At 35.4% G+C, this 18,971-nt stretch overlaps 1 long non-coding RNA gene across 1 annotated transcript in view; it reads right to left on the bottom strand.

Moving 5' to 3' along the window:
* LOC308509033 overlaps window positions 1-18,971 on the bottom strand; it is a 136,721-nt gene that overhangs the window by 58,739 nt on the left and 59,011 nt on the right. The gene's annotated exons all lie outside the window — the stretch shown is intronic.

Raw genomic sequence — 18,971 nt, 5'->3', positions numbered from 1 at the left:
AACGTGCCAGGTGCTATTCTAAGCATGTTACATCTATTAATTTATTTAATCTTCACCACAACCCTTTGAGGTAGGTCCTATTATTATCATCATTTGATATAGGAAGCAACCAAGTTTCAAGGTCATGGAGCTATTAAAGTGGCAGAACTTGAATTTGAACTCAAACACTTGGGATTGTGAAAAAGAAAAGAGAGTGAAAGGGACCAAAAAGATGGAATGAGATGAGGTCACAGACTTCAGCAACAGCAAATCATAAAAGCTTTGTGTGACATATGAACAGCGGTGAATTTCTCTTAGAGGCTATAATTGCGCAAGGCTCTTCAGTGTATCAAAAGTATACCTCCAGCACATACATTCTCACTTCCATTTCTCTGCTCACAATGCTACCAGAAATGTCCTTCCTATACCACTGCTCTTCTTTAATTCTTTCCTAGGCTTTAAAATTTATCTACTCTGTGACATATTCATTACATAAGTCCCACTCACTATCCAACTCTTCTAGCACAAATAGCTCTTATCACATAACTCAATAATTCTGTTTGTTATTGTGCACTAATGTTTCACATGTAGTGAAACATTACCCAATCACCCCCCTTTAGGTCACATACTCTTAGAGGCTAGTAAGTTTTTCCTATTCCCCTTTATATTTCCACAGCGTCTAGTTCAGTTAGTGAGCACCTAGAAGTTACTCTAAAATAAAACTTACTTTAGAATAAAAACTGATAAATTGATAAACTTTAGGAACAGTGCAATCAGTTGTTATTATTGTTGCTCAGTAAAGAATTTTCTCAGCCTCTCTATCCGGTCATTCTAGGCGCTTATTGCATAAGCAGATTTAAATCTCTACAATAGATAATTATAACTGGCTTGGCAAATGCCCAAACTGCTGCTCAGATGAATGGAGGAAAGACGATAAAATAATAAGAATATATCACAACACATATATTAGCTCTCACTGATTTTCTAATATCCTACTTCATAACTAGTATTAATTTCAAGATAATCATATTTGAAGATTAGAAGATCTCTTCAGTGTTTATATTGTTTTCCTACACCTTCCAATTCAACAGTCTCTAGCCCTACTATTTAGACACAATTTAATTTTTAAATTATCCTTGACACTTGAAAGACTATTTTTAAAGATCTCCCAAGTAGGAAATTCCATATCCTTCCATAGTAATTCATCCCACTCAGCTAGTTCTCCCCTAAATTTAATCTGAATCCCACACATTGCAGTTGGGGCCCATTTCCTCTTGTTTTGACCCCAGCTGTGTAAATGGAGAATGGTTGATTACCATCAATTATGACCAAAACATTCTTAAAAAAAATAATAAATAAATAAGTGCCATTAAATAACCCAGGCCTCTGTTGTTTAGTGGAATAATAATAGTTATTTTAACCTATACTCGTTAATTTTATTTTTTAATTGTTTTTATCTTCAGACTGAACTCTTTCTAAATCCTCTACATTCTTTAGTGCGGAATCTAAAGCTTAAAAATGGGGCCCAGAGACTGTCTGGCTACTACTGGTAGGCATAACTCCAAGATGACCTCATGGTTTCTGATTTCTGTGCTTCTATTCCTGCCTCTCATTATGGCTCCTCCACCCCTTCCAAGGCTACTTTCATGTTTCATTGCCTGATAGTCACCCCTAAAATATCCCTCAGACAGACTGAGGAAGATTTTAGAGCAAGGATTCTCTGTTATTAATAATGGCTTTGCCCCAAGAACGTGACATTCTTAATGAAAATGCTATGTAAATAAATCTCTTACCATTTGTTCATGTTAGTAAGGAATTTACATTAATACTGATTGTACCTTCTAATATCCACACCTTTGTTAGCAGCAGCAAATTTAATAAGTACATTTTTCATTTCTTCCTTCTCTCTCTCTCTCTCTCTCTCTCTCTCTCTCTCTCTCTCTCTCTCTCTTTTCTAGACTACTGGCCACTTTACCCAGACCTCCCCTACTCCAAGTTGGCTTGTGTTTTCATCACCACACTCTATGTTTGGTCCTCTGTCCAGGCAGCCTCCATATATAGGGTTGTAATCTGATTCCCTAATAGACCGAGTGTATATTATTATATTATTAAATATAATATAAATATATATTATGTTTCCTATAGAATATAAATTTAAACATGTTAAAGTCAAACTAGGCTGCGAGTCTTCTAAACCCACCTTTGGAGGTTATATATTGTGTTTCCCCAAAAATAAGACCTAGCCAGACCATCTGCTCTAATGCGTCTTTTGGAGCAAAAATTAACATACGACCTGGTCTTATCCAGTCTTATATTATAGTAAAATAAGACTGGGTCTTATATTAAGTTTTGCTCCAAAACACGTATTAGAGCTGATGGTCCTGCTAGGTCTTATTTTCGGGGATAGATGGTAATGAATAGGTTTAACAAGTTGTTTTTTTTTTTTTTTTCTCCATGAGTAGTACTCAGTAATCTGTCCAAGTTAAAAAAAAAAAAAAAAAAGAAAAGCTTTAATTCAGATCATCACCCTGTTTTGACCTTAGAAATTGTATTAGACTATTAGGGCTGTCCTAACAAAGTGCCACTGATGGGGTAACTTAACCAGAAGTTTATTTCCTCATAGTTCTGCAGGCTACAAAAGTCCAAGATCAAGGTGTTGGCAGGGATGATTTCCTCTGAGGCCTCTCTCCCTGGCTTGCAGATAACTTTTTCTACCTGTGTCTTCACATAGTTACCTGACTGTGCCTGTCAGTGTCTTCATTTCTTATAAGGAAACAAGTCATATTGGACTAATAATGACATCATTTAATTTGAATCACCTCTTTAAAGACTCTCCATGCAAATACAGTTACATTCTGAGGTACTTGGGGTGAGGGACTTTAAATGTGAATTTGGGAGAGACAGTTCAACCCATAACAAAATACATACTTGTCCATTACTGTTTTCTTTTCTCCATTAAGTATGTTATTGTTGACAATTTGCCAGAAATGCTTTTATTTTTTTTCCCCCAAATTACTTTCCAAACCCTAATTTGGATATTTTTTATCCTAAAAGCTTCACTGATTCTCTACATTTCTTTAAAAAAATCTCTTTGATTTTATGTATGTATGTATGTATGTATGTATGTATGTATGTATTTATTTATTTATGTTATGACAACAAAGCAGCCCATCAGTTCTGTCAAACTGGGCAATGCATCAAAAATAAATAAATAAGTAAATAAATAAACTACATGTGTAGTGGAGCTGATTGGTCTACATTGTCAAGATCACTTACATCAGTAACCTTAAATATAGTATAATAATATTGCAAATTACTTCTATTCAAATGTAGTTTTTTGTTCAGGAGCTTCCATTTTTTTTCCCCACCTTTCATTATGTTTTATGTTATTCTCTAAAACTATGCTTAGCTCCTTTGGATCACTGTGCTTATTAAGCCCTCTCAGTATAGAGAGTTTTTTAAAAAAGTAACTCCCTAAGATTATTGAAACCTGATTTATGAAACATGTTAATTTTACTTAACTGATAAAAAAGAATCTATGAAGCAACTACAATCACCAAAGACATTAATAATTGAATTAAGAGACTAAGAGCCAAGATTCCCCATTCACAGATCCAACTGGAGCTATTGGGTTAAAATGTTGGGAGGTGTTTTGCCAACACTGATCCTCTGTCTCTTAATCAGTTCCCAGTCGTTAATTTCTTTAATGTTCCTTTTGTGTACATTAGTCCAGTTTTATCTTGTATCCCCCCGTTTTTAGTTTTATTTTGGGCATCTCCAGCTAAATATCTCCCCACATCAATAATGGCTTCTTCAAATCTGTTCCTTCTGGAATCTCTATTTCTCTTGATCTCCACTCTCCTAGTTACTCAGGCTGGAAAGTTTGTAATCTAATCTGTGTGTTTTTTTTTCTTCCTTCATTAAACAGTCTTCCAGTTTGCCTTCATTCTTATTGCCATCATCTTCCTTTAAGGTTTTATTACCTCTGATTTAAACCATTGGTTGGTCGTGGAACAAACGTCTTAATTTGTTGAATTCCTCTCCCACCACCACCACCATCAATTCATCCCATGCCCTATCTCCTCTAGACTAGTATTTCCAATAACAAATTGCATAGAGAAAGAAATGCAGATAAGGGAGTGCCACTTTCTTAGAGATAAAGAAATGTTAAAAATAAAGCAAAAGTTTGCTTTCCTCACTTAAATATCTCCCAGTTCAAAGAATATATACATAATGCCTTCCTAAGCCTAATAAATAAAGTTCAAATTCTTACCCTAGTAAGATATTCAATGCTTTTCATATCCTGGTTCTAATTTCCCCACAATTCTACTTTGATGTTCCCAAATAATGGACATTTTATTATTTTTCTAGCATCTCCTGTATTTTCATGACATATACATGCATTCACTTTCTTCCAAATGCTTACTCTCCTCCAATTTCTACTCATCATTCAAAGTTAATTTCTTATGTGAAGTGTTCACTGAGGGGACTCATATCCAAACCATCCTCTAACCTAGGGGTCTCCAAACTGATATATACTCCAGGGAAGAGCCAATGATCTATTACAGTGTGGGAGAAAATACTTGAATATCTGTTATAGTTGCTTTAAAGAATAAGAAATTAATTAAGGGTTACTTTTATGTATTTAATGCATAAATTGACATTGAGACTCTCGCCGGGTCCATGCATCAGACATGGAGGTCATGGAAAGTAGCCTTTGAAAGTCTGGAGATCCACAATGAGGAAACATTTGCTATAACACATATTTTTATTTTACTTTTAGCATATTATTACATATTGTAGATTGCTTAGGTATTTGGATAGTATTATCTAGTTTTTAATTACACTAACTCTCACAGCATGCTTATTTTTTCTATAAGGATCTGCGAATTAAAAATACTATTATAGTGCGAGCACCAGACAATTAAACGACAGACATAACATTCCCCTTCTCACAATATGAACTTTACATCAACCACATTAAATACAGAAACAATGACTGTTGAATTATTCTGATATATAAGCCACATTACCATCACCATACAAATTATTAATAGTGTATTTAAGAAAGTAAGAAGAGTTTTGTATTGTTCAATAAGGTTAAAATCATTTTAAAAATACTATCTGTTTCATATTTACATTATCTTTTTAATTTCTAGTTGTGTATATGGTTTTAATGTGTGTAATATAATAGCACAAAGCATATACACATTATATGTATATATAATGTAAGTATATATATGTGTATATGTATATAAATATATATATGTATATATATTATATAGATAGGCATGAAAAAACATTTCATAATGGACTACATACACAATAAAAAAATATGGGGATCATTCTTCTGACTCAACAAAGCAGTGCTTGTACCTTTTTTGTGGAACTAGTTACTTTCTTTCTTTTATTATAGTCATTTATAAACAGACTTTTCTTTTCCTTTTTGGTTTTTTTTTTTTTTGGCTCCTCATCTCTTTTAAACTGTAATCTTTTGGAGGAAAAACATATTTTATCTCATTCACATTTAATTGTTCACTGCACTTAATGAATTTATTGAGCTCATTAGTTAGATTACCAAGAAAGGACTCCTAAGATAGCGATCTTAAGGCAAGAGGGGTTAAAGAGCACTCCAGGTGGGACACCAGGTTTCCCTGAAAAGAATGTCATGCTTTTGGAAGTAGAAGGAAGGTAGAGTCCAAATTAGTAGTGGCAACAGTTCCTCTCTTTGAAGAGAACCAGGGCTCCTGGCACATTCTCCATTGCCCAAAAGTAAAGGGCCTGGCTGCTCTCATCATCCACAAAAGTTTTCTTCTGACACGTAGTCTCTGAACCTGCCATCTCTGCTACACACACTATAACCCAGGGCCTGGTTTGTTACCTAAAATGAACTGACTCATCAGGAAATGTATTTTTACTGCTCTTTTTAGCTGAGTATCACAGCTCTGTTTATAGTTTAAATGCTCATCACAGCAGCCACATTTAAAAAAAATCATGCAAGACCATCACTGACAATAAAACATTTTAATCACAAAGGTTCTTCACAATGCTAGCACTGCAATTACCAAGGGTTTAGTGTCTTCTGCATTTAAGGAGACACAGCCAGGCAGTCATAGATGATAATGCCGCATGACACCAATAAACCTGAAAAGGAAGAGTAGGGCTGAGCCTGAAGGACAGGAGATTGCTAGGGAGAAGAGTGTCTGAATCTGATAAGAAAACTGCAGTACATACTGCATTGAAAGAACGGGATGAAGTAACAGCATGAACTGGTGTGGGAAAGTAAATCCAAAACATCCAGAGAGATAGAGAAAGATAAAGGGAATGCACTCTCCCAGTGCTATTTTAGGCTATAGTTGCTTTACTGTATTTCAGAACACTGTAGAGTTTCAAACACCTTAGTCATTCTGCTTTTGACAGTTCTTAAGTAAACAAAGCTCATGAAGTCCAGACATCACAAAGACTAGAGCCAGGTTTAAGCCATGAAGTAACCTCCACTTGCTCTGCTGGAAGGTGGCTAGAACAAGAGTCAGCTCAGCCAAAGAGAGTCCCTACCCACGCACCTACTCTTCAGCATCATAGCTTGTGTCTCATAGCTTGTGGAGGATAAGATAAACTGGAAAATTATAAAGTGTTGGGGAGTCCATAGAGAGAAAACAATGCCCCCTAGCATATGCCAGGTCCAGCTACAGTTGAAGGATGACAACTCCACCAGGTGTTAAAAATTGACTAGCTGCATGGTTGAAGAAGGGAATAGGAGTTTGGGGTATACCAGGAACTCTTAGAATGAGAATGTGGGTTTGTTATCATTTCACTGAAGCTCATCTAGAAGTCTAACAGACCTAATCCGGTAGTTCAGAGGTCCCTGTGTGCCTTTAAACGAATCCAATGCCGGAGCCCTTTTTATGGAGGACACTCACATGGGGGTGGAAGCAATAAAGCCCTATACTAGTTACAAAAGAGAAGTATTAAATGAAATAAAAAACACTGGGGTACAAACATTTTTTTGGCAAAAGAGTTAGTAATGTCTTACAAAGTTATGTATACACCTACCCCTGCCACAGCAATTCCATTTTTGTATATCCAAGAGAAATGAAAACATATGTCCACACTAAGACTTGTACAACAATGTTCACAGCAGCTTTATTCACAATAGCAAAAAACTGGAAACATCCCAAATGTCAACAGGAGAATGGATAAACAAATTGTGGGATATTTACATATTAAGGAATACTTCTCAGAAAAAGAAAAATGAACTATTGATACACACAGCCCATGTTAATCTGGCAGACAGAAGGCTGAGCAAAAGAAACCCAACACAAAAGATCACATATTGTATTATTTCATCATCTGAAGTTGTAGAACAAGCAAATTAATATATAATGAAAAAATTTAGAACTTTTGGAGGAGTGGGAGGATTGATTGGAAAGGGGAACTCTCTGGGATACTGGAAATGTTCAATATCTTTATAGAGGTGTAGATTACACTCGGTATGCATTTACCCAAACTCTTTGGATCGTGTACTTCATATTTCTTTATTTAACTGTACCTAAATTTTACATTAGAAACAGCAAAAAAATGTTGACGTCTAGTTAGTAGGTTTGGTTTTCCCCTCCCCTAATGTTATAGGTTGGTCATTCTTAAACTAATTTTTGTGTATTCTAATCTTGAACAAATAAATACATGTATTAAAGATAATGATATTCAAGTTTTTCACTGTTGTAGAAAAAGTTACAAATAGAAGAAAAAAGAAAAGAGGATTAGAATGTACTCTGTGGTGTTAGTTTGGAACTGGAGGGATCAGTATGAACTCTTAGGCTTTAATAGATGAATGGAGATTAGATAGATGATAGATAGATAGATAGATAGATAGATAGATAGATAGATGATAGATAGGTGGTTTCCCAGCTCTGTCTACTTGAGAGGAACTAGAAGCAATGACACTAGAGCAGATCTATTACTCATATTTGACTTCTAAATAACAGTGGCTTCTACATGAAAGAACCCAGGGATCTGTGGGAAAAGGCTGATTACAGAGCTGGAATAGGAAAATGATTCTGAAACATCTTATTACATAGCAATTAAGAAAGTAGTCAAGGAATGATGAGAATATATCGAAAGGACACAAAATCCTAATTTCTGATGCTACTTCTACCCTAATGTTAAATACAAGCCAAATCACCTACAAGGTCATAGTTTGTTGTAAGCCCATCAGGTAGTTGAGGATAAAAGAAACCAAAAATAAACTAAAACCTAGAAAGTGACAAGACCTTCATAAGAGGAAGCTGTAGGAAATGTCCTATCACTTCTATCATCTTTCATGAGGCAGTGGAAATAGGAAAAAGCCACCATTAATGGGTTTAAGGAAAAACTAACTGCACATTGTAAAGTGTTTAGACTAAAAGACAGCTGGCGTGAGGTTTAGAATCCTGAGCTCTGTGCACAAAAAGAATCTATACTTATTCATCAAATCTTTCCCATAAACTCTCACTTAGTGCTCATGCAAAAGATTAGGCACAGAGCAAGAGAGTTGAGATGGAACCCCTAAAACACAGGAGCTTGCTGATTGCTGAGAGGACAAGAGAATGAAAAGAGACCCTCCAAATCACTGTAGGCACTCATTACATACTTTCTCAGAGGCTTCCCACAGTTAGAGGAAGGACAGGAGAGCTGGAGAGACCCCTTTGAGGAGCAGTACCCCAGGCCTGAGGGTCTCTTTAGTACTTCTCCCTGTCTGTCAGAGACATACCATGCTCAATCCCTTACAGCCACTCTGAGCATTCACTGAATATACCTCCTTGCACTCCAAGGATAAGGCCAAGGCAGAAGGGCAGAAAGAGAATTCTTGAACCACAGAAAGCGAGGGGGCATGGCTGAAGAGCAAAAGAAACTCCTCAGCAACATAAAAAGCTGGAAGCAAGTTTATAAAGCAGAATGGGATTTCAATTGGTTCAGAAAGCTGGAGCTTGTTTGTACAAAGAGGTCTTGCTCTGCCAAAGGTAAAGTACTGACTCATCCCTGAATCATTAATCTAATAGTGAATTAAATCAAATTAAAACAACAGTAAATTCCAGCTCAACTATGGTTTGGATAGACTACTGACAGAAAAAAGGGTGTTTCCTTTCCTGGAGAGAAATATGATTTACTTCAGTCTCTACTGGTTTGTTTTACTTTTTTATACACATTATGTCCTGCACACAATCAAAAATTACAACACACACACAAAATTAAAAATGTCTTAAGAGAAATGAAAATAGACTCAGAAGATACCCCAGAGATTAAAATGATAAGGCAAGGATTTTAAAATAACTTTGATACATGTGTTAAAATGTCTAGAAAAGGTACATAACGTAAGTGAACAGATGGGTAATTTTGGCACAGAAATAGGAATTATTAAAAAGAAAATGAGCCAAATGGAATTGTTACTATATATATATACATATATATATGTATATATATATATATATATATATACATATGTATATATATATGTATGATGAAAAATTCATACATACAGCTTATCAACAGACTAGAAACATCAGTGAAAAAAATAAGTAAAACTTGACAGGAGGTCAGTGAAAACCATCTAATTTTTAACACACAAAAAAAGTGGGGGAAAAATGGAGTAGCAATGTCAGTCTAAAGTATATGTAATAAGAATCCTATAATGTGAATTAAACTTTTATTAATTATGAAGGGAAAAATCATAACTTTATAGTAAAAAGACCTAGCAGACATCACCTTAACCAAGTGATCAGAGTTAGCATCATCAATATTAGAATAAACCAATGTCATGTGTCACCTGATCTGATACACTGAGCGCACAGTGCATGCCAACTGTGAACTGAAAAGTATGTCAGTGCACACCAACTTCAGTAGTATGACTGCTCTCCCAAAATGCATAATCGGAATCTACTTATAGGAAAACATTAGACAAGCTGAAGTTGAAGAACAACCTGCAAACAATTGCCCTGTACTTCTTCAAAAATTTGACAATCAAGAAAGGCAAAGGAGGGCTCAGGAGCCATTCCATATTTAAAGAGACTTTGCAACTAAATATGCAATTAGTGATTTTGGATTGGGTACTGGACAAGGGAAATATCTACAAAGGGCATTTTTGACATAATTAATTAAAATTCAATATGGACTGTTTATTAGGTTATAATATATAGCAAGGCTAAATTTTCTGGTTTTGATCATTGGACTTCGATTGTATAGGACAATGCCTGTGTTTTTAGGAAATACACAATAAACTATAATTGGTCACAATGTTTCAATCATGCTCTCAAATGGTACTCTAGCTATAAATATATGTAATATGTATTAAACACATACACTCCCCACACGTGCGTGCGCGCACACACACACACATACACAGAATAATTAAGCAAAAGAACAAAATATAAATAATTGGTGAATCTGGAAAAAGTATCATTGGAATTCCTTATGCAATTCATGCAGCTGTTTGAAAGTTTGAAGTTATATCAAAACGCAAAGTTAGCCCCAAAGAGCATCCTTAAAAACAAATGATACTGCCAGAGAACATTACGCTGTTTGAGAAGTGGTTATAGAGCAGGCAGGGAGATACTGGGCAAGCAACCTAGGATTTCACTGGTGATCAAGGATATGTGTCAATTCTGTGCAGATTCTGAAATGATATTAGCTTAGAGACAAAGGACTTTAAAACAGGAAGGAAGCTTGGCACAGCCCTAGCCTACCCTCCTTCTTTTACACACAAGGAAACTGAAGTCAGGTGTGGAGCCCAAGGTTCTTTGAGGAAAATCCAAGCCTTCTGATTCTCAGTCTTCATTTCTCACACATTCATTCTTCATTCATTCATTATGCTACCTTCTCAAAAATTTTAAGGCTTTACTCGCAGCCTTCTTTTCTTTAAGCCACTCTGAAACTAACCTTTATTCTGGGCAATCATTATCACTTGCCATAGCTGAGGTGTATATTTACTTAATGGCATGGTGTTTCTTACAGAGGGAGATATTGGAGTTTCCAGAAACATGAAGGCTCTCCTGACTCCTGGGGGCAGCATAACTCTACCACTTTTCCCCCTCCCCCTTCCACAGTTTATCTCAGGTTACCTCTTCCAAGTGGAGATTCATCTTAATTACTGCCCCTCCTATTTTTATTGACAGGCTGTTGAGATTTATTGAACACTCAATGTGTACTTATCACTCTCCTATCACATTGATCATATGACTTATTACTCCCAATTTAGTAATTCCCTGATTAAGCACTCTTGAACCAAACAAGGGTGTGGTGCAGGTATGGCGAGGGGGGGAGAGGTAGGAAACGTTGGCACTTCCTTTCCCAAGAAAGGCATTCGGTAATATGTAACTATGTGACTCTTTTGGTGGATGCACTAAGCTTACAAGAAGATATTTTGGATTGCCACTCCACGTTGACCTACAGCTAGCCTGATTATTCTCATGGCCAGAGGGTAGGACCTAAACCTTATATCCATACCATAATGAGAATCGACAGAAATTCCTCCTTCCCTGGGGAAAAAAAGAAAAAAAAAAATATATATATATATATATATATATATATATGGTAGCAATTTTCTCATCCCATTGGAGGCCCAATAATCTCTTCTTCATACATGAAGGCCTGTTTAGCCACAACTGTAATCAAAATTTTAACCATTAGTCCAAGTAACAGCAGTATTTCCCTAGTTCATTGTATATCATAGATATTAATATCTGTCTTTTAAAAACGATTCATCAATAACAATATGTTTGTAGTCACCCAGACACAGTGAGTTTGGGAATAAGGGGACTTTCTCTGTTGACAATCATTGTACCTCTCAAGCCCCCCTTTACTCCTACCATCCCCAGATCATCAGGGACCATGCCTTTCTGTTACTTTTTAATGTTTTCTCCATCTTTCTCTACCATTTAATTCCTACTGAGAGCTCTCTGGTGTAGGCCAACTATCACTTGTATTTGGAAGAAAAATAATTGCCTTAATGGAATTAAATGAGTTAATATCCAAAGAAGAAGCATGAAGAGAGCATTGAACAAGAAATAAATAGATGATATAGAGATACTGAGTCAACCATTTTCAACTACCAGCTGGCACAAGAGTGATGAGGGTCTTTATAACTCAGGGCATTCCTAGGCTCTTCTATCTCTTTATATCATGTAATGTTTTTAGTAACATATTTCATATAATCTCAGTAACACATATTCTTAATAACATTTGTTAACTGAATGACCTCTAGTATGTATGTATAGAACTGAGTCCATTGAGCTTTCACTGGAACTATAAGAGGAAACCATCTTACAGTTTTTTTTGTTCTATTCACACACTCTTCCCACTCCTACACACACACACACACACACACACACACACACACAGAGTAATGTATAAAGATCAAGCATTTGGTATCAGACAAATTTGATTACAAATCCAATTGTGTCCATATTACATTTGTCCTTGAGAAAGTTACTTCATCTTTGTAAGGCCCGTCGTCTATAAACAAGATTAGGTGAGATAATATGAAATTCACTTGCAAAAGTTAGGTGTTATTCTCTCTCTCCTTCAAAGATTTTTCTTTTGAATAATGCATACTATAGTGACTATTTGTTTTATTAAATTGTTAATATGTTTTAGTGTGCCTCACAAAATGTGTTATAAAACTTCCCAGAAGCTAGTTACACCTTAAGCACATGACCATATGGAACCTGTTTCTATGAAGTAATATTGTCTCACAATCCTTAAATAATCTCATCTCAATTTTCAACTATGGTTGTCCATACTTAGAGAAGCTATGCACACGTGGGAAACATATTATGCTCAAGGTTTCCATGGTTATGCATTTATCTCCCTTGGACCTCTTGGTATATATCTCAACAACACAGGAAAAATATTAACACCTGTGGCTAATATCCAGCATTTAGTGTGTCAGGGCTTCAAATAGTCATGTTGGAAGCCCATTCCTATTTCAGATAACCATAAAGAGACGGTGAGAAAAGGCAAGTTTCCAGAATCATCTGCCCCCAATATGCTTAGTCCCTCAGAGTAATGAAGGACAAGTGTCTGGAGCCAGGATGCCTGAATCCAAACCTAGCTCTGCTGTTTGCTTTCTCTATGACTTTGGGGAATGTATGTAGACGCTTTGTGACTTAATTTTCTCATCTGCAAAATAGGGAAAATTACAGAACATATTTTAAGGTGTATTGTGAGGATTGAATGAACTAATATATTTAAACCACTCCTGGCACACTGGAAATATCGTCGCAGGGAATGGCAGACTTGGTGCAAGTCCTGGGAAGGACCAAGCTCTTCTCAAGAAATTAAAATCCTAGTCCACCTTTGACTCATAGAACAGGCTGGTCATTTCTTAGCTCAGGAAATTTGGGTGTTAATAAGTCTGTAAGTACCTGTGTCCTCACTAGAAAGCATTGATATCTGCCTCATCTTATTTATTACGGAAGTAAAGGGACCAACTGGCATGTCATGTATATTACCAAATACCAAATACCCACGAGAGTTAATTCACTGCCACGAAGGACAGAGAAATATAAATACTGTATGTGAACATAGGGGACTCAGGCTGGCCTGACTTTCTCCTTTTTTAGTACGTAACATATTTAGGTTTCGAATAGCGATTTGTGGCCGAGGGAAGTCCATGTCCAAAGAAGCTGGAAGCTGGTAGGAAGGTCTGGACCACTATGACTCTCTTCCTGGCAAAGATGACAGACAGTTGCTGCCCTGCCCGCCTTCTGAGCATCATGACTCTATCCAGACAGGTACCTGCACACACTCCTGAATCTTAGATTGTGACCATCCTTTCACACCTGTAAGAGTTGCTACTCAGTGACAACTCATAGAGCAACACTAGTCAAAGCATTGGCGTACTCATCCAGATGGGTGTTTGAAGGATAGATCAAGTTTTAAAAGGTTGCTTTGGGATTTTCTATGTCCTTCCCACCAAAAAATTTTTTTTTTTTTTTGTCTACAGATAAATGACAACTATGCTATTCCTTGAATTCCTTTTCTGAAAAGATAGAGATAGATGATGATTGATAGATAGATATTCAAAAATCTATATTTATATACTCTTTAGTATTTTTGTATTCTGCATGTGTGTATATATATATGTGTATATATATATATATATATATATATATATATATATATATACTCTCTAACCTTTTGAGGAAATAATTGAATATGTATAAATATGAATAATTACTGTATTGTGCTTTATTCAAAAGAAAAATCCTAGAAGGTGAGATAGAATAATATCTAATTTTTGCAAGTGAATTTCATAGTATCTCACCAAATCTTGTTTATAGACAAGGAAGATGGGCCTTACAGAGACGAATTAACTGTCTCAAGGTCAAATGTAAATGTTACTTATACCCATGTATGTATGTAGTTCAGAGTGGGAGAACTTAACAGTCATCTAGGGTTTGGGTGGTCCTTTGTCTACAAGGCCTTAGTGTTCTACAATGAAGAGAACTGACCTTAATGAGGAAGACCATGAAAAAAAAAGAAAACAAAACATAACCAGACAGTGCAAAAGGCAAGAGAAAGTGATGGAGACCACATTTCAGACAGGCAACATGAAGTGTTAACTGCAAAGTCAAGGTCATGGACATCCTACTACAGCAGTTTGATAGCAGTTCATTTATCATCGCCCACTTGTTAAGTGGAATAAATAACAAAATGGCTTATGACTGGTGTTGCTGGAAGTGAAATTGCCTAGAACATCTTTTAATAAGAAAAAAATAGACTCCATTAGCAGAAAAATGTAAAGAGAAAATCCAAATCACTCAGTAACTAACCACAGTAAATAAGATCCAGCCAATGTGGTTATTAATGGGAAATAAGGGACAAAACCTTAAAGAAAATGTACAAACAAATTCAAGAGAAGATGCCACGCTTTGTTATTACTAAAAGGGATTGGGCATGGGAATTAAAAACCCAGAAAGTGCACTTGTCTCTTTTTGTTGTTTCTATCCAGGGCAAAATAACCCCTTAGTTTAATGTAGTTGAACTAGCATATATCAAACGATATATGAAAAGCAAGAGGCTTTATCTTTTGAAGAAGACATAAAAAGATAATAAGAACTAGACACTTAAAGAAGACACATGGGGAAAAGGAGTGACTATATTTTTCTTTAAAGGCAGCTTCTCCTTTTATTTCATTCAGTTAATAGTGTTAGAGGAAAACACTATAAAAACTTTAATAAAACTATAAAACTCATTTTGAAACCTTTTGCATCTCTTTTGTTTTTCTCATAGAGCTGTTCACAACTACGTCTGTATAAAAAAGAAACAACACTGATAACTGACCTGATGGCTTATCAAACATTTACCTTAGTGACCACATGTAAAACAGTCAAATATAAAAGGAACTTTCCATCTTACAACTTATCTAGTGCTCAAATGACAACTCCAAACTGTGAAATGTACAAGGGATCCAAGAAATGTTCCCTGGGTCTTTGAAATCAGATGGTCCCTTGTCGTCAAATGTAGAACTTAACTGTAATCTATGCACTGCTTGCGAGCACTCTAGCTTTACTTTGTCCTCCAGGTCTTTGTAGAACACCTTTGGCCATCGCTTCCACCCTGGGTCTATGCTTCTGCTAAAGCCATGCTCTTCTAGCACTCAGTGCTTCCCACCTAGCTAGCTAGCTTCCTTTCTTGTTTCCAAGTGCAACTTGAATTCCATCTCTTCCACACAACTCCATTTATTTCATAGAATGACAATGGCATATGTAATTTCTAACAACCTCACATAAGCAGGAACTTTCAGCTGTCATAACCAATAAGATGACCCACAGGAGAAATTAATATTGTTTATCTGTTGAAGTACCATGAGGACAGAGGCTATGTTTGTCTTTCAGCTCTGCAAAGAAGGTATTATAGCAACAAAGAGCCCTCAACACCAGATGATGATGTTAAATTTTCTTCAGTAATAGGTAATAAAGAAGGAAAGTAGATAGAGGGTGGAGAAAATGAATATTTAACTGATTAAAGTGGGAGAGATGATATATGTATGACATATGTACCATAAGATATATATATGTGTGTGTGCGTGTGTGTGTGTGTGTGTGTATATATATATATATATGTATATATATATATATATATAAAATGTGTGTATATATGTGTGTATATATATATAGAGAGAGATAGATGTATCTTAGTTTTCCAACTAAGTTCATGAGTCATTTAATTTTTATACTACAAAACCTCAAATTAGATGTCTTTCTGAGTGTTATTTTATATGTAAGTTTATAGTTTAACACTTTTATTTCACTAAAAGTCATCTTGACCATCATTGTATTGTGTAAGTTCAGATACTGAGTCTCCTGAAATAGGCATTGGTAGATGTTTTCTCCACTCTTACAGTTTTCCTCTCTATGGAACCCTATTGATTTAAAGTTACAACTGTCTCCCCTGTCTATTTTTTTTCTACTGGCTCTTTTCCTGTTCTAAACTTACCTTTATTTTCTCTCTCATTATGAAAGTGAGATTCCCCCTTCCTGGTTACTGGGTATTCCAGATGAGAAATAAGATTTTGTCTGGGAAAATATAGCTATAAACTGGGATCCGTGGATCCCCCTACACACACACACACACACACACACACACACACTTAAAATTTAAGTTGTCCAGTGAAAGCACAAAAAGTCTTTATTTCCCAACTTCTGTAAGGGTTTTTTTCCTGCGTTTATATTCTAAGTCTATATTTTCAAGATTCAAAAGTTGTAGTTCTTTTTGTCAAGTCCTATGATATAATTGACTAATATTATTTCTACTTTCTACTTAAAATATTCTGTGAAAGTGTCATGGCATTTCAATGTTAGATATTGATTTAGGAGAAATTCTGGCACTTTTTTTTTCTTAGTGGTTCATTACCAAGTCAAATTTACAAACTAATTCCATTGAATTTACCACACTTCTATCTTGGGAAATAATAACATTCCCTTCTATTTGAGAAACCATTTCTTCCAGCTACTTGGCAATTGTGGTTGCTGCTGTGTCCAGTGAAATACCACTAAACTAAAAAAGTACATTTCTATCTCTAAATTAAAATTCTAAAAATCTTTAATCTATACAGAAAAAAGATAATAAAAATAAGAAACAGAAAACATTTCTTTTTTATGTATTCTGCTAAAGTTTCTCACCTTTCACAATACTCTAGAGCAGTGGCAAGGCCACCAGGGCCAACTTGTTTCTACTCTAGCGATACACTTCATTTTAGAAAGGAGAAAATCTAGGAAGAAGCCACTAACTTTGTCTTTCCAAATAGTCTCTCAGGGCTGTAGCCACGCCTAGCATAAGACTGACCATCTGAAAATGGCAGCTATTTTGAGGCGAGATTCATCAGAATATTCTCCCATAAAATTTAGTCATTAACAACAGTGTCGCTTACTTACACAGTGAGGAAAAATGCAAGAGTAATTATGCAGCATATGAACTGCCAATTCTTTTGCTTCTGCTGACATATTTGTTCCATTCTGGGCTTCTTGGCCTGACCAAGAGCAACATCAAACAATGTTTATTCTTTCCAGTTTCTTTGATCATTTATCCTGGTCTATCTTTTTGTTCCATAATTTTTGAAATTTCAAAAGACCCATAAACGTATTCTCTTGGTTTATGATCTCATACTTATTGATTGGTTGCATGTAGGAGCATAAAATTTCAGATTTTCCGTAGTATGGATACTCTCTGGCAAGTAAAGTTAAGCACTGAAGAAGTATACTAGACAAAGTTGAGGGTGGAATAGTTCTAAAAATAAAGATAATCTCTTAGTTACTAGCAAATGGACCATTTTGCTTTGATAAGGTTTTATGACATAGGAAAGTTATTATAGAAATCCTATATGAAAGAACTCATAGAGGAGACCAATGATCAAGATCAGGAATTAATTAGGAGGTGGTAGGTAGGAAATACAGAACCATTTATAGAAGAGGGGCCTAGGTAATGTAACTTGAAACATGGCAGCCCTAGTGTGTGTGAAATTATGGAATCATGGATCTACAATGGTCCTTTGAGTACTTCTAGTCCCAATCTATTTAGGCACCAAGAAGTAATGTGGCTCTTTTTTAGTTATGTTTGGCAACTCTCAAATCAACATTGATTATCTCTGTGGTTTGCTATCCTAGGGCAAAATATCCTTTCCCCATTTTTATTACAGTTATTGTCTATTAAGAGTTTTCTGATGAGAGTCATAAAGATAATACACCCACTTAGCTGAATATTGTGCCTTTCTTCTAAAGAACTCAAAATACTGTTTCCTTAAACAAATAATATATGAGAAAAAGATGTTACTACTCTTATTTTATAAATATAGAATTAAAGCTTAGGGAGATAATATAAAAATCATGCATGCCATCCTTCCTTCCAGAAAATGAATCTACTCACATAATGCTATACATACATTTTGAGTATCTTCCTCAGTTATTGTCATAAGTTTATAGTGAATTTCACAAGTATACTAATACCCTCAACCTTGGCTAACAATTCTTGGATTCTTTGGATGTACTTTGATATGTTTTACACACACACACACACACACACACACACACAAATGGCTTTTGGGGATTTGTACTGGTATATTCATACTGCCAGTTTCATTAGTCTTCTCATTTTGAGCATTACAAATCCTCATAATGACTGGCTAGGATTAGGAGTTCAGGCTGTGATCATGAAACAAAGCAAAGCTTACTGGCCCACGGTGAGATCAAATGGATAAACTTAGTTTCATTAATGTCTTTATTAATAAAGCTCACCAAATTTCCTAAGACATAAACATAATAAAAGGTAAACTCAATGCACCTAATACCTAACTAATATCTAACCACTTTTATCAAGTGGTAACATAAAATACATATTAAGATTTACCACTAATAATTACTATTTTGTAAATCATTAATTTCAAGGCCTCAGTTTTAAACAAAGTTAATTTATATTTTCCTACAAATCCTCTACTTATAATTCTACTCACTGGTCTATGT

The sequence above is a fragment of the Rhinolophus hipposideros genome (assembly GCF_964194185.1).
Source record: "Rhinolophus hipposideros genome assembly, chromosome: 16".
Classification (NCBI taxonomy): Eukaryota; Metazoa; Chordata; class Mammalia; order Chiroptera; family Rhinolophidae; genus Rhinolophus; species Rhinolophus hipposideros.
The sequence above is the reverse complement of the archived record's forward strand: the minus strand, read 5'-3'. Positions and strand labels throughout refer to the sequence as shown.